The sequence below is a fragment of the Lissotriton helveticus genome, chromosome 7 (assembly GCF_964261635.1).
Source record: "Lissotriton helveticus chromosome 7, aLisHel1.1, whole genome shotgun sequence".
NCBI lineage: Eukaryota > Metazoa > Chordata > Amphibia > Caudata > Salamandridae > Lissotriton > Lissotriton helveticus.
This window is the reverse complement of record NC_136068.1, coordinates 1,237,675,403-1,237,691,572: the sequence shown is the minus strand read 5'-3', so window position 1 is coordinate 1,237,691,572 and position 16,170 is coordinate 1,237,675,403.

Sequence of the window (16,170 nt, the reverse complement as noted above, 5' to 3'; positions counted from 1 at the left end):
TGCCCTTGCTAAACTTAGGATTTGCTCCAAGATACTAGGCGTAGGATCAGTTTAAACCCTCACTTGGTCAAAGTTCTATTTCTCTCCCACCTCCACAGGCCACTAACCTAGCTCAACACCTCTGTCACTGTGATAGGACAGGGCTGGAATTTTACACCAGACACAATACTAGATCTTACAGGCCCTATAAACAAATCTAATGAGGGTGACAGGGCCCTCTTGGGCGACCTTTGCAACGACCATGGACCCTTTGATGCCTGGCATCTCCCACACCTGACGGATATGGAATACTCTTTCTTTTCAGCTGTCCATTGTACTCAATATCACCTGGATTATTCCTTTATCTCATAGCCGGTCTCCCTGACCATTCTTGACTGGACCAGCCTTAAGGACCATGCTCCAATCTGTCTAGATATTGTTTGGAATCTACAGGCCCCCATAGAAAAACACTGGCACGACAGCATGGCCCGTTATATATTCCCAAAGAGAAAAAGCAACTGCAAAGCCACGTTATAGATTCCCCAAGAGAAAAAGCAACTGCAATCCAAAGTGATTACTTACCTGGTGGACAATCGAGGATCTGTCATCCTCTCAGACACTTAGGGTAACAAATAAAGCAACCCTGCACAGCCAATTGATGAGAGATGCAGCACTGGCTCATAAACAGCAAGCTTGGCAACAGCCTATTTTCAAAAATGATATTAAAACACACACCCAAGTGTACACCTGGGAAACATCGACAGCGGCCAGATGTGCCTTGGAGGAAGCCAAAATGAAACTTAACTGGCAGTAGCACAGATGGGAGGAGGTCAGTCATGACCTTACATGGATTTTTAGGTCTGGCTTGACAGTGCATATGTCACCAGTCCTTATATGATAAACAAAAAGAGTTTTCAGGATCCCACCTAGAGAGGAGCTTAGGTTCCACTTACATGTTGGCCTCCCAGAATTCAGGATTTGATTGGGTGGAGTTTGCTGGCTTCTGTTAAAAACATTGCATTTATAGCACATTTTGGCTAGTGGCAAAGTGTATACTCAATGCAGCAGAAATGAGTTGGTGTTGATGATGGCTATAGGGCTGTTCTGTTTATTATGAAACGCTATAATAAAGCCCCTAAGCCTGACCTAGTTATCGTGAAAAGCATACGTTAAAGTTTAATAGGCATTCAATCAGTCAGCATTTGTAGAGCGCGGCACTGTCACCCCTAGGGTATCAGGGGACTGGGAAGCAATGTCTCTGTTGAAAAGCCATGTCTTGAGGAAACAGCGAGAAAGGGATGAAACAAGCAGAAAAAGGAAAAACAGATGACAGAAAAACGGACTAATAAAATGCAATACAGACAGCAGAAAAACATGCAAAAAGCAAACTGAGCACGAAACAAGCAGAGGAGGTAAATTCTAAGGGCAACAAGTAGACAGACAGCACAGGGTAGTGGACTGTGGGCAAGCTGGACAGGAGAACTGTCGCAGGGGGATCTGGCATGAGGACCTTCCCAATGGTGTCAAGCTACAAGCTCCATTTAAGTAGATCCTGGGGGAAGGGAGGAGAGCTAAGTGGTGGGAGGAGGGAAATGATAGGACGAGGGAATAAACAAGCAGAATAAGGAAAACCAGAGGGCAGAAAAACTAGCAGAATTGGCAAAGCAGAGCAGAAGAAGGTAAAACAGAGCGCAGAAAAACAAGCAGAGAAGGCAAAATAGAGAGAAGAAAAATTTGCAGAAAAAAGCAAGCAGGTAGAAAGGCAACAAAGGGTAGCAGGCTGTACACAAGCTGGACAGGAGAACTGTCGCAGGGGGAGTTGGCACGAGGACATTCAATCAATCGTTCAATTAGTATTTGTTAAGCACATCTACTCACCCGTGAGGTTCTCATGGTACATAGGGGGGAGGGGTGCTGCAGGTGTGAGTGGGAGCTGAGGTTCAGTCGAAGAGCCAGATCTCAAGATCCTTCCTGAATTGGGTCAGCGATGAGGATAGCCTGAAGTGTAGAGGCAGGGTGTTCCAGCTTTTGGTGGTGAGGTAGGAAAAGGATCTTCCTCTGGTCTTGGTCTTGCGGCTACGAGGGACGGTAGCATGGACCAGTTGGGCGGAGCAGAGTGGAGGTGTCAGGTGAATATGTGGAATGAGAGGCAGTGGTTCAGGTATGCTCATACCGCATCGTGTAAGGCTTTGTAGGCATGTGTTATGAGCTTGAAGGTGACTGGGAGCCAGTGGTGTTTTGCAGGTGTTTGGGGATGTGGCTGCAACGGAGGATGTTGTGGACCTTTATGGCTTTGGCATTTTAAACGTTTTGTATTTTCCTGAGGAGTTTCTGGAATACACATGTGCAGGGTGAATTGCCATAGTCAAGTCTACTGCTTATGTGTGCATGGGCAACCGTCTTTTTGGCCTCAGTGGGGATCCATATGAAGGTCTTTTAAAGCAGTTAAAGAGTGTGGGAGCATGATGAAGAGGCGGCATTGATCTGGCAGTTTATAGTGAGCGAGGAGTCCAGTGTGATGCCAAGGTTTTGTGTGTTGTCCCTGGATATGGGGGGTTCCTAACGTGGTGGGCCACCAGAATTCATCCCAAGCAGAGGTGTTGGGCCCTAGGAAGAGGACTTGGGTCTTGTCCAAGTTGTGTTTGAGGCAACTTTCTCTCATCCAGGTGGTGACGGTCTTCATCCCGTTGTGGAAGTTGTTTCTCTCTGATTGTGGGCTCAGCTCGGTGGCATCAGCATAGGAAACAATGTTGAGTCTGTGGTTTCTGACTATGGCTGCAAGCGAGGCCATGTACATGTTGAAGAGCGTGGGGCTCAAGGAAGAGCCCGGGGGGACCCCACAGCCGAACTCCATTGGTTCTGAGAGGTGTGGATTGGTATTACTCTATATTAACACCTGCAAATAGGTATTTTGCTCATTAAATCTAACAGATTGCCATAGCAGGCAAGGGTTTTGACATTGCCCACCCATTCTAATAAACCATTAGGAGTTTAGCTGTGATGATTTGTGTTAGTATCAAACAATAGAACAAACCTCAGCACTCTAATTCAAATATTCGTTCATGGATAAGTGTCCTATTACATATTCAAATCAATTTAGGCAATCTTCAAACAACCAAAGCTTACTGTACAGTCATATTTTTAATGTACAAAAAGCATACAAATTTGTCAATATCATAAGTACAATAAATTCAGAAGCAAAAATTATAATAACATTGCATTCCGAAGGTGGAGGGCATAGTACAGTGAACCTCCTGTTGAGCGTTGGATCGACAGCCGACACGTGTTTTGGTACAAAGTAACTTTTTCAAGGCTTAGGTACTCAATGGGCACGGTTCATTCAAATTCCATAAGCGTCAAAGGTCTTCCAATAAGGATAACCAAACCGTATTTGACTACTTTATCTGCTTCGTCCAGAACGATAATAGTGCCATACAACTTTAGTGCATCCAATGATTGACTTCAAGTATACAAAGCAGTGGCCCATGTATTTCAGCCGACTATTTTTTGTCAGAAATTACCTAGTGCGGCCACGGAATATAGAAGCCAAGTAATGTAATCCTCCCAAGTTCCTTGATATTCTAAAAGGCAGTCAATCAAGGCGAAAATAGGTTCCTAGTCTTATAGTATCCAAGGCCAATACAAGCCCGTATCAATAAAAGGAGCGAATGGCTATGATATGCCCTTGTCGGTGAACATACCGCCGTGCGCTTGGGGCCGTCTCGAAGAAATGGGAAATGCTGATGTGCTACCATTAAAACCACCGCTACCTTCTGCAAATCACTGTATAATTTGTGTTAGGTCGTGTTGAGAGGGGTTGTATATTGGTTTGAAAGCTGTACTTTTCGACATATTTTAAATCTATAAATGTATGCATGATGGTTGTTACTTTATGGCACTTGAATCAGCTGGTGCTGGGTAAAACGTATAAAGTGTTACAGCTTCATCAGTGCACTGAGAAAAGGATGCCAGATTTTGCAGGTATGATCTGGTTATTATGAAACTATATGACAATCCCACTAGGCCTCACCTACTTATTGTAAAAAGCAAGTATTAACTCTTTCGCTGCTAGGCCTTATAACTCTTTGTGGTGGTTAGCGCTTAGGCCCCCATAATCTTTTGTACACACAAGGTATCCATGCCAAATTTTTGCTCTTATTTCCCAACATCCTGAGGATTCTGAAGGTACCAAGCATTTGTGGATTCCCCTAGAGAGGACTGAGGAATTTGCCAAAAACAGGTACATTTAGTTTTTTTTGTGAAAAATAGGAATAAACTGCTGCATAAGAATGCATCTGTTTTTCCCCCTGCAAATGGTATCATAAAAGGTCTTGTGGAGCTTAAATCCGTATGTTCCCACTGTTCAGGAACAGGCAGACTTTTGTCAGAAAACGAAAATTATCTACACAGCTTTGGAATGTATCCTAATTTTCCTATTTTCATTGCTTTCAACCTCTTTCCAGTTATTGGTAGAAATGGGTCTGAAACCAATAATTGATCCTGGATAGCTATTCATAACTGAAAAGTAGACAAAATTCTAAATTCAGCAAGTTGTCATTTGTGTGGACCCGTCAAGGTTTTCTTCTAGAAAGTAATAGTTGAAATTATAAAGAAGGAAATTGAGTTTAAAAAAACAGCCATTTGTGTCTAAGTCTTCACCTGTAACTTCTTCTTACTATGATGGACTTTTGATAGCAATAGACCATTACATCCACTGGACTGTTGTGGTTGAGAGGAAAATAAAGGGTTTGAAGGTTCACCAAGAACCTGAAGTACCTAGAGCCTATAACTGAGCTGCTCTTTGCAATGGCTTTTCATTGTGTACCTGTTATACAGCAATTTATTTGGTAAAAAATAAAGAGTGGAAAATAGGCATCAAGGAAACCTATGTATTTCCGAAATGGGCACAAAATAAACAATTTAGAAGCAGTGGTTATTTGCATATCTCTGAATTTTTGAGGACCCATACTAGCATGTGAAGTAGAGGGCATTATTTGAGATTACTTTTGAAAGGCAGAAATACAATTCTGTGTTCCCCTATATGTAATAACAAGCATTGGAAATGCAATAGGTCTCGCAGCATTAGAGTTAGTGCTTTTAGAATTGTTTATGGGTTTTTTTTGTAAATCTTTAGCATTTTTGTTTCCTGTAGGCAATGCTAAAGAATTACAAAGAAAAAAAGCCATAAACAAATGTAAAAGCTCTAACTCAAATGCTCCGAGACCTATTGCACTGTTCCACTAAAGACCACCACTTCAGTAAACACCGCTGATCAGTTCAGGGATTGAAAGTGTTAAGTAATGGCTGGACAGATATTGGGAACTATTGAGAGCGTTAAGCTGTGCTTACAGTAGGCAATAACCTCAAGTTGAAAGTAATGTGAGAAAATATATGGGCTAATAATGTAAACATTAAATACGAAACTCTGCAAATGCTGAGAGGGTTACTTCTGATAGTCATCCTCATGTTTGGCTCTGTATCAATTACAAAAGAAAGTGGGGTGCATTTTGAATGTCTCTAATTTGACATTTCATAAGGGGGAGGGTGATGACAGGTTCCAAAGACAGTGGAAGTGCATTGCCTACTTTGATGTAGCTCAAAGGTGGCAAGCCAGGCATAGTGGAGGAAGAGAGTGACAGGGCTCCCTTCAGAAATTCAATGAAGACTTAGTAATCAAGGGTTTGTCGATTTTGTATGTGGAGGTGCTTCCTGTTGAGGGTAGTGAGAATAGGGAGCCACATACATTTGTCATTGTACTGAACACCTTCACTAACCATAAAATCCCTTATTCTTTTTAATATGTACTCAACTTTGTGACTTTATTCAAAATGCTCATTTATAAATCTTTCAGTTACCAGTCTTTTGGTGAGGACAAACATGATTAATCCACACGAACGTTTCACACTGTTAATGTTTATAACTCTCTCCACTAAAAGACTGGTAAATATAAATGAAAGATTTAGGATTCAAAATTTGCAAAATCAACATGATCAATAAAGTCTGCTTGTTCAGTATATGTGAAAAAGCATAAAGAATTTATAAGACTGCCTGAAGTACTGGCCTTTCGTAGATGGTATCCTTGTTGTGCATGGGATCCTTGTTGTGCAGGGCGATTAGGACCCCTTAGGTGACATGCAGCCTCCTGTATTCCTCGACTACAGTTTCAGGTGGGTTAATAGCAATAAAGTACAGAAACTTCACTTCTCTTTGTGCCTTTTGTTTAGGGTGCTCCAGACAACAGACGAATCTGCTGTGAGGGGGGGTCAATACAATATTGCCAAATCAGCAAGTAGTGCCATTTAAATACAGTCAAAGTGAAACGAAAACATAATTACCAATTTGTTCTATAACAGTAACACCTAACATTTAAGGCACAGAGAATGTGGCAGCAAGTCGTTTAAAACAATCAAGTTTAAATGTTCATGCCTTCCAACGTTTGATAAGACTATAAGAGTCATTTGGAGGAAAACAATCAGGCTTTACTATCCTCATTACCTTGCAACAGAAGAAAGGGAAGACATTTTGAGTAGTGAATAGTTGAACTAACATCCTTTTTGCCTCAAAAAGTAAGGTGTGTTGGCAGGCATCCATATAATCAAACTAGGAAGGATGAATCTATGACGTTTGCCGCTCCGTGATCGAACGTGTGGCCTACAAATATTTTGCTTCCCAACTTAGTGTTGACTCATCCCACTTCCTGTCGTCAAGACACCACGCCTTACCACTAATGAGATTTAATTTAGCAACAAATGTGTTCTTGGGGTTGTAGACACGAGTGCGTGCCTCTGCTAAACCAATAGGATACGAAACCTGTGAACAATAATTTGTTATAGTAATTGCCAGGAATGGAAACACAGTGTCCTATAATTACGACACTATGGGGCGAGGAGTAACCACTCTAGAAAATAATCCCCCAGTCTATACCGATGCATATTTTTTTCCGCAGATGAGGTTGAGACACTGCCTAGAACACATTTGGAACATGGCGTACTAACTAACTTCAAATCCCAGCTTCGGCTCAATATCCTGCAATTCTGGGGACATATCACTAAAGCACTTGTTACGAGGTTCTCACTACCACCGAGATGCAGTAATCAATCGAGCCACTGTAATGATGGCAGCAGCCTACCTGTACCGAAAGAGACCGTAACGTGGCTCTGCCTTAAAGAGCTGTAATGCGCCAGGGTCAGGCTCGCACCACGAAAACGATAGAAAATAACTATTCTCCGATTAGAAGCCTCACTGCCTTACGTTGTGACGCTTTTTGAAGATATTCCTATTAATAATGAATCAAAGGAGGCATTTATTAGAATATACAAAAAGAGAAGAAAAACAAGCTCTCGGCATTGCGTGGCGGGAGGGGGCGGGGGGAACGTCGAGGGCAGGCAGGATGACTCAGGGGAGGGGGCGGAGCGGGGCAGAGCGGCATGTGGGTGTGAAGAAGCCGGGCCTTTGAAGTGAAGCTAAGCTTCACTTCAAAGGTGTCGGAGGAATGCGGGCGGCTGTGCACGCGCTTTTAAGCTCAATGCACATGCGCATTGAGCTTAAAAGTCACGGGCACTGCAAGGAATCGCCACGATTCCTTGCAAGTTAGATAAAGAGTCGATGAGCCCCTATAGTCTCGCTTGCTCGATGCGCATGCGCATCGACAGGCGAGACCTAAAAATGGTAACACACTACCTGTGCATAAGCCTAGTGCCTGCAGCAGGAAATAGCCCCAAACATAACGTGGACACCACACTTTTCACTGACAATTGACCCTATTTTTGCAATGTGCATAGCTGAGGATTTTGGGCCCTAGGTCAGCAGGCACTTAGAGAAACCTAGCAAACCTGTACATTTATGAAAATTAGACACCCAGGGGAATCCAGGATAGAGAGAGTTGTGTGGCTCACACCAGGCTCTGTTACCCAGAATCCCATGCAAACCTTCGAATTTGTCTAAAAAACACATTTCCTCACATTTTTATGATGGAAGGCTCTGGATTCTGAGGGGAGCCACAAACTTCCTTCTACCCAGCATTACCCAAAGCCTCCCGATAGAAATGGTACCTCACTTGAGTGGGTAGGCCTAGTGCCGGTTACAGGAAACGCAGCTCAACACATATTGTGGAGACATCAAAATTAGCTATCACAAACGACCTTGTTTTGCAAGTGGGTAACCATTGTGTTTTTGGTCCAGGGCTTAGCAACCATTTACAGAAACCTATCAAACCAAGATATTTCTGAAAACTAGACACCTGGGGGAATCGGCCCATTGATCCCAAAACTGACCTACACAGAAATGTGAGAAACATTTGATTTTTTTAGATAAATTTGAGGTTTGCAGGGGATTGTAGTTAAGAAACCATTGGGGGATCCATGCAAGCCACACATCATTGGACTCCCCAGAGTGATTCGTTTTCAGAAATACCTGTGCTTCGTTGGTTTCCCTAGATGGTCGCCGAGCCTGGGACCAAAACACTTATATCCCCCTTTCCTTGTTTTGTGATAGATCATTTTGGTGTTGCCACAATATGTTTTGGACCCTTCCCTGTAGCAGGCATTTGGCCCACTCACACAAGTGAAGTACCATTTTTATCCGGAGACTTGGGGGAACACTGGGTGGTGGTAAATTTGTGTCAGACAGGTGATCCCACAACCTTCCCACATACAGATGTGAAGAAAATGTGATTGTTTTTGCAAAAGCTGAGATTTGCAGGGGATTCTGGGTAAGTAAACGTTGGGGGATCAAGACAAGACCCACCTCCCTGAAGTGAATTTTTGCTTCCCTGTATTAAGTCAACAGATCAGTATTTAGGCCAGGGACACAAAATGTAAAGTTATCTTTGTAGGAGTGATTTTGGTGGTTGGGTGGTGTTGTTTACTGACTCTGAGAAACTTTAGGAGAAGAAGGGTTGCACTATAATAATTTTTAGAATCTCCTCTTATATATGTATGTCAGGATCCTGTAATAAAAATCTATTAAATATTACATACATCCATATATAAAAATATATCCACATAGATATATAAATGGCCTTTGGGTTCACACTGTTCAGCCATTGGTCTGTTTGAGTGTCATTTGCTCTCTGAAATCTTCCATGACTGCAAACTGCATGGAATAATAGGTCAGTCTGCATCCATCATTGACTCTTTTGCCCTGTGAACGATGACCTTTTCTAATCACCTGTATATATCCACCTGAGAATGTGTGTGCTTTCAGTATACGGCACGTTGACTAATCTTTACATTTTTAATTCTCTACTTTTATAGTTCCCCTTTCATTATTTTGATACTACTCTTATTATTTTAATGTTTCTTAAGAGGGTACTACAGCTCTCTAGGCAGTGATATTGGGTTGTTTGCTTGCCGCTCAGTTCATCTGTGTTGTACAGCATTCCACGTGGTCACTTATTCTAAACCAGGTTACCATGATGGGCTACTGTTGTCCATAGTGTATCAATGTTTTAGCATTCAAAGATCGCCTTCACATTGGCTCTAAATGTGGCAACCATGTCTGAATTGTAAAACAATAATCAAGTTTTTACTACCGTTTGAAGACAGATACCCAATACTGTGTTTAGTTTTGTTATTGCAGATATATGCTTGCCGTGTTCGGAAGGCAGCATGTTCTCTTTTTTTATACTGGTATTCTTTTACTTTATCTTGCACATGCTGTTGAACTTGTGCATGTTTCATTGCGGTTGTATCAGAAACTGAATCGAAGAATGAGTCATGGATTGATAAATAGATGCAGGCGTGCAAAGATGAATAACAGAGTGCAATTTCTTATTACTGCTGTTCAGGCAGTGCTAATTGGTTATTTGCTTGCCGCTTATTTCATCTGCACTGCATTCCAAGTGGTCACTTTCTCTAAATCAGGATGGCATCGTTGTCTCTTGTGTGTATCATTGTTTTTTCATTCAAAAATGGCCATATAAATGTGGTGCCCATGCTTGAATTTTAAAACAATGATAGACTATTTACAATACGTTTCCAAGACTGATACTCACTGCTATGTTTAGTTTTGTTATTGAAAACTTATGCCTACTGGGTTTCTCTTTTTTCCACTTGCATTCTTTTACTTTATCTTGCAAATGCTGTGGAGTTTGTGTGTGTTTCATTTCTGTTGTGTTGGAGAGTAAATGAGTCATAGATTGATGAATAGATGAATTCGAGCAAAGATGAATAACAGAGTGCATTTGTGATGACTTACAGAGTATCTACTCACATCAGTGGCACAAAAGGCACTTTCGTTTAAAAGCCAGTCCTTTTTTCATTGACAATAGTTGTTAATTCTGCCAGCACATACCTCACACAAGGTCACCTTCCAAGCAAAACTGTAGTCAGTGTAAAAGGGTGTAGAGAATGGAAACGTATTTGTTGGTTACTGCTTCGTGAGCAGCAGAAATATGTAACCATTTAGTATATTCATTTTCTGTTAACAAGAAAAAACCAAAAAAGCCCACATTAATGAAAGTCTATATTATATGGTATTTGCTTCAGTCTTCCAATCACATAAATGGATGTATTAACTGCTGTGACACATGTAACATTATGAAACAAATAGCCCAAAAATATTTTCACATGACAGGCTGTTAGACTTGGCATCATTGGCGTGGGTTTTCCCTCAAATTTAGCTTTCAGACCTCCTGTTTTTGTTTACTTGCTTTGTTTGGCCTCAGGTCTCCCCACACGTTATCACTGCTAACCAGTACTAATGTGCTTGTGCTCTCTTCTGAAAACTTGTTAGTTTGGCTTATATCCAACTGGCATGTTTAATTTACTTGCTAGGAAAGTGGCACTACATGTGCCCAGTGCCTGTAAATTAAATTATAATAGAAGGCCTGCAGCACTGATTGTACCACCTACTTAAGTAGCCCAATAAACATGTCTCAGGCCTGCTATTGCAGAGCCTGTGTGCACTTTTAAACTACCATGTCGAACTTGGCAAAATAAACCATTTGCCAGGTCCAAAGATTTCCTTTTTAATACATATACGCCACCCCTAAGGTAGGCCCTGGACAGCCCCGAGGGCAGGGTGCAATGTCGTTATAAAGTTGGGCATGCACTTTTAAGTTTTCTCCTGTTGAGCCTGTTTACAAGCTCTGGAAGATGTTTCGTCATACTGCGACATCAACCGCTAGTAGGGTCTGCCAAAGCGAAACCCCAGTGCTGTTCACCTGCAATGACATCAGGACCTCCACGCTTTGCCGTCAGTTTCCAGCGACGTACTCCCTGATCCTCACAGCCCCCTCCACCTTGAATGGGATTCTTGGCACGGATTTGAGAAGGTAAACTTCAGCAGGCCCAACCTGGTGACCAAATCTGACCTGCATTCTATTATGCTCAGCTTGAAAGTGTGACTTTGGCCCGGTTCAGTGTGAGCAGATATAGTTAGTTGCCACTTTGTACTTTTTAGTGCTATTTTCACTAAAATCCTTACAAATTCATTTCTCTGGTTCTACTAATTGGACTTGTGTCAGTTTGGCCTTGGTTTATTTATTATATTTTACTCTATTTTTCTAACTTGGTGTGGGATACGTTTGTGTGGTTTTGTTCACTTTATTGCTGTTTGAATTGTTGCACAAACATTTTACACATTGCCTCTAAGTTAAGCCTGTCTGCTTTGTGCCATCTACTAGGGGGTTGAGCACAGGTTAGTTTAGGGTTGACTTGTGCCTCACCCTGACAAGGATTGGAGTTGCTGTTAACCAGGGCACACAACCTAGTCAATCAGCAATGTAGTTTCTCACATTGGTGATCAGCGGTGAGGATAGGACTTGTGTTTGTGCAGTGCCATACAGTGATTTGGTGTACACTTCCATCCCAGATCCGAGAACAATTTTAGTTCGAAATTCTCTGATTGGCTTTTTGCATTCTCTAAATGGTCACTCTGACTGTTGTACCTGAATCCACCTCTACAAGTATGGAGTTTGAGCTGGCTTACATGGAGTCCTACTCTATTGCCCAGGTAAATGAGTTATTTAATGAGAGGGGACTTCCACCAAAAGACAAGCACCACCAGGAAGGTGGAGCTGCCAAAGGCACTGAGAGCCTGGGAGGAACTTTATCAGTCACTGGCTACAAAAACAGAAAGAGATGATGAGATGGACAAGAAAGGAGACAATTTGGAGGCCAAACCTGAGAGGCAGCAATCTCCTGATGGGGAGGAGGTATCTCTTAAGTGGGAACTCCCTGTCAGAGCAGGAGAGCAGGAAACAGTGTTTCTACTCATGGCCTGTGCTCAGAGGAGCTGGCGGACAGGAAGGTAGTGAGGGAATTCAGGCTGGAGATGGTCAAGCTAGGGATAGAGGAGAAGAAACAGGCAATGGAGGCAGAACGGAAAAAAGCTGAAAGAGCCTTGAAGGAGAGGAACATCTTACTAGCTCATGAACTGAGTCTGAAGGAGATGGACCTCAAAGCCAAGCAGGCAGGGTTCCGCCGTGATGGTGACAGCATTTCCACAGTAACCTCTTTCGATAAGAGGGTCCATATTCCCAAAGGTCTGGTGCCTGACTTTGCTCTAGGGGCAATATTGACAAGTGGTTTGAAGCTTATATGAGTTTGCTTTACAAATGCACCTGATCCTTGAAGAGGATTGGCGGCTACTCGGCGGAAGCACATGCCTAATGAGGGGAGGTACAACTTACTGCCCTAGAGAAGGGAGTCAAGATGAAGTATCCCCCCATGAAGGAAGCTAATATCAGAAAGTATGGTCTTACCCCAGAGAAGTATAGGTAGAAGTTTAGGAACAATCAGAAACTGGGCCATCAGACCTGAATGGGTCACATGGATTCCCTTTGCAAAGTACTGGATGGTTAGATGATGGGCAGTGAAGTAAAGGATTATCAGGAGGTGTACAATTTGATTGCAAAGGAGCACATGTTCAGTATTTGTTTTGCAGATCTGCGCCAACACCTGATTAATAGTAAGCTCACTGACCCCAGGGAGCTAGCTAAGGGGACGGAACACTGGGTCAGCACCAAGATCAATAAAAGGGTATTTGGGGGGGAATCATCACAAGGGTGGACAGGGCACCCACCAGAAGGAGGAGGGGGAGACAAAAATAAAACTAAGAAGTTCCTTGTCAGGGCTTCCCGGCCCTGTAGACATCCCTGATTTAGTTAAAGTCCATGCTCTGATCGCTGTGAATGCCCATCTACAACACATAACCCTCACATTCTCTCCTCAGGGCCCCCCTTCTGTTTATGCACACTCCGACACTACATACCATAGGGATGCACTGAGCCTCAAAACCAATCTTGAACACCAGCTTAACTAATGTACTTAGCAAATGTAATCTGCTCCTGATACATGAATGTGGGAGTAGTAAATTTCCTTACCTTTTTCCCTCCAGGCACCCTTGGGCAGAACCGTGCAGCAAATAGGAGGAAGGCAGGTCCCCTAGTGGCTAGAGCAGCATTCCTTTTCCTGTAACCTTACTTTAGACTGGCCCCATTTCTCTAAAAGGACTCAGTGGCTTAGGCTCTCTCGCAAGAGATGGTACACTTTCGGGCCATTTTATTTTTCCTTAGAGTATAAAACCCTGTCCCCGAAAGTTACGATGCTTCTCATTGAGAATCTTCCTAAGAGAGGCAGTTCTGCTGTACTTTGCTCTAGTGCTGGCCTCTTTAAAAAAAAAACTTCACTAAAGGAACAGAAGAGTCAGTTATTTTTTGGGATGCAGATAAGTCTCTGCACCCTGCTTTGGCTCTTAGTTCTGGCCAGAAGCACACTATTTTTACCCTAATCTGTACTGTCTGCAACTATCTCCTACTACACTCTGTGAGGGGCACTTAAGGAAAATGTTTCCATTTACGATATTACCCCTCCTGGGGGAACAAAATCAATCTAAGGATAAAACTGGTGACCCTTCATTTGTATTCTTCACAGGCACTGACATGCACCTGCCTGTTTCCTTGCTTATTGTAGCTTTTTATGTTAGCTTATTGTTTGTTCTCAAACCCCCTTCCCTAGGGGCCATCAGATGGGTACTGGTTATCTAATTTTCAGTGCCTGTCAGGTGTTTTCCAGGAATTGTTGGGTTCCAGCTGCCACTGCAATTCAATGCTCAATTCCAGACATTCACTGACATTCTTTAAAGGCCCCCCAAAACAGTTAAGTGGGTCTGGACATTCATTCTCCAAATTAGAAGAAGAAATGGTCCCTGATAATTAATCATCAGGGAAGGCACCCCCTCAAGTGCTATGGGTGCCAACAGGAAGGGCACTTCAAGGGAGATGCCAAGTTTCCCACTGGTGGGCAGTCACTTGGGCTGGCTAGGGTAGCAATGGAGGAAGAGATTGCCCCAGTCAACGGGTAGCAGTGTAGCGGTTACACTAGTGTCCCTGAGTGATGCTTAATGGCACTAGGAAATTCAGGCAGTGGGTCACCATTAATGGGCAGAGGGTGACGGCTCTGAGAGACACTGGAGTCAGCATGAAAACCATCTGGTGATCGCAGAGCAGGGAGCCACTAATTTATTCCACGAAGTTGTTTCAATGTACAACCATGAGAGTCATTACCCAGTGGCTCTAGTTTCCTCTGAGTGGGTTAGGTAGATCTCAGGTTCCTTAGTTTTCAATCCGTCCATGCTTGTGGATTTTCTGCTTGGCAATGACCTGGAGCACACCATCTGGAAGGAGGCGGAGCTCAGGTCGCACTTGGAGATGTTAGGGTTGCCTGAGTGCATGTGCCTGACCACACGGTCCATGACTGCCTGACAGGTTAGTCCGGAGGACCCGGAGCCTGGAAGAATGGCCCAAGTGCCTGTCAAAAATAGAAAGGGCAAGGGTCATGGCGATCCTGATCAGGAAACTCCCACAGACCGGTAGGAGGCTGAGTCCTGAGGGGGTTGCTCTGGAACATACTGGGAAGGATGCTTCCACCCTTGAGAACCGACCTGAGATGGCCACCTGACAACAAGAAGCGACTCCCATCTGCAAGGTGCATATTTAGTGTCCCTCTCTACAGATCATGGGGCAGGCAGTTGGTGACAATATTAGTGATCACCTGATATACTGGAAGCATGGTCTCCAGTATAGCGAGCATAAGAGTCCTTTGGCAACACATGTGTTGATGGTTACCAAGTGATACAGGGCCTTCCTACTTGAACAGGCTCATGGTGCCCTGGCAGGTCATTTGGGGCAGGAACTAATCTTTGAAAGGCTTGTCATCCAATTGTGTAGGCCTCAGTTGAGCAGGGCCTCAGATACTTCCTACATGTTATGTCCTAGTCGGGAGGGAAGAACAAGGCTCTCCTTTAACCTTTTCCTGACATTGTTGCTACCTTTGAAAAGGTGAGCATCAACATTGTGGGCCTCTGGCCCCCTAGATAGCCATCAGCAACAGGTTCATCTTGGTCTTGGTGGATCATGCCACCCAGAACACAGAGATGATCCCTCTGATGATGGTGAATCCACATTCAGTGGCCAGGGCACTTATGGGGATATTACTCATTCCTGCCTGCGTACAAGAAGGTGCCCCAGAAGGGGATTGGCTTCAGCCCCTTTGAGCTTATGTATGGGTACCCAGTGCAAGGACATCTTAGTCTAATGATGCAGGAGGGACACAGTTCCCAAGAAGGCCCCCCAGGATGTGGTGAGCTACATGCTGGCACTCTATACCCAGATGAAGAGCTTCTGAAAGCAAGCCAAGGTGAATCTAGAAGCCATCCAAGAGGGCATGGAACAGTGGTACAACCAGAAGGCCACTCTGGTCGAGTTTCAGCTCAGCCAAAATGTATGTCTGAAGGAGCCTGTGGAGCCCAGGGCCCTTCAAGAACGTTGGTTTCGGCCCTATGAGGTAAATGAGGTGACTGATTGCATGAATACCTGGTGGGCCTTAAAATTGCCAGAACCTATTACCGGTTTTAGAAGGGCAATTGCTTTAAACACTACTTTGAGAGGTCTGAGTTAACCATGCTCCTGTCACGAATGATGGGGTGGAAGAGGAGAGTAAATCTAACCCAAACCTCCTTTCTTCCCGGGAGTGAGCAGAATGGGCCGGTGGAGGGTGGCAGTTTCTCCCCTACACTGATCGTAGAGCAACAGAGACGAGCTGCAGTTGTTGGGGCAGTTTGCCTCTTTAATATCCCTTATTCCAGAACTCTCTGCATGCTGTGCCTATGATGTTGACATTGGGGACAGCACGCCAGTGAAGAATAAAATCTGCCAGCTGTCACTTAAGGTAAGAGCCTGCATTAAGG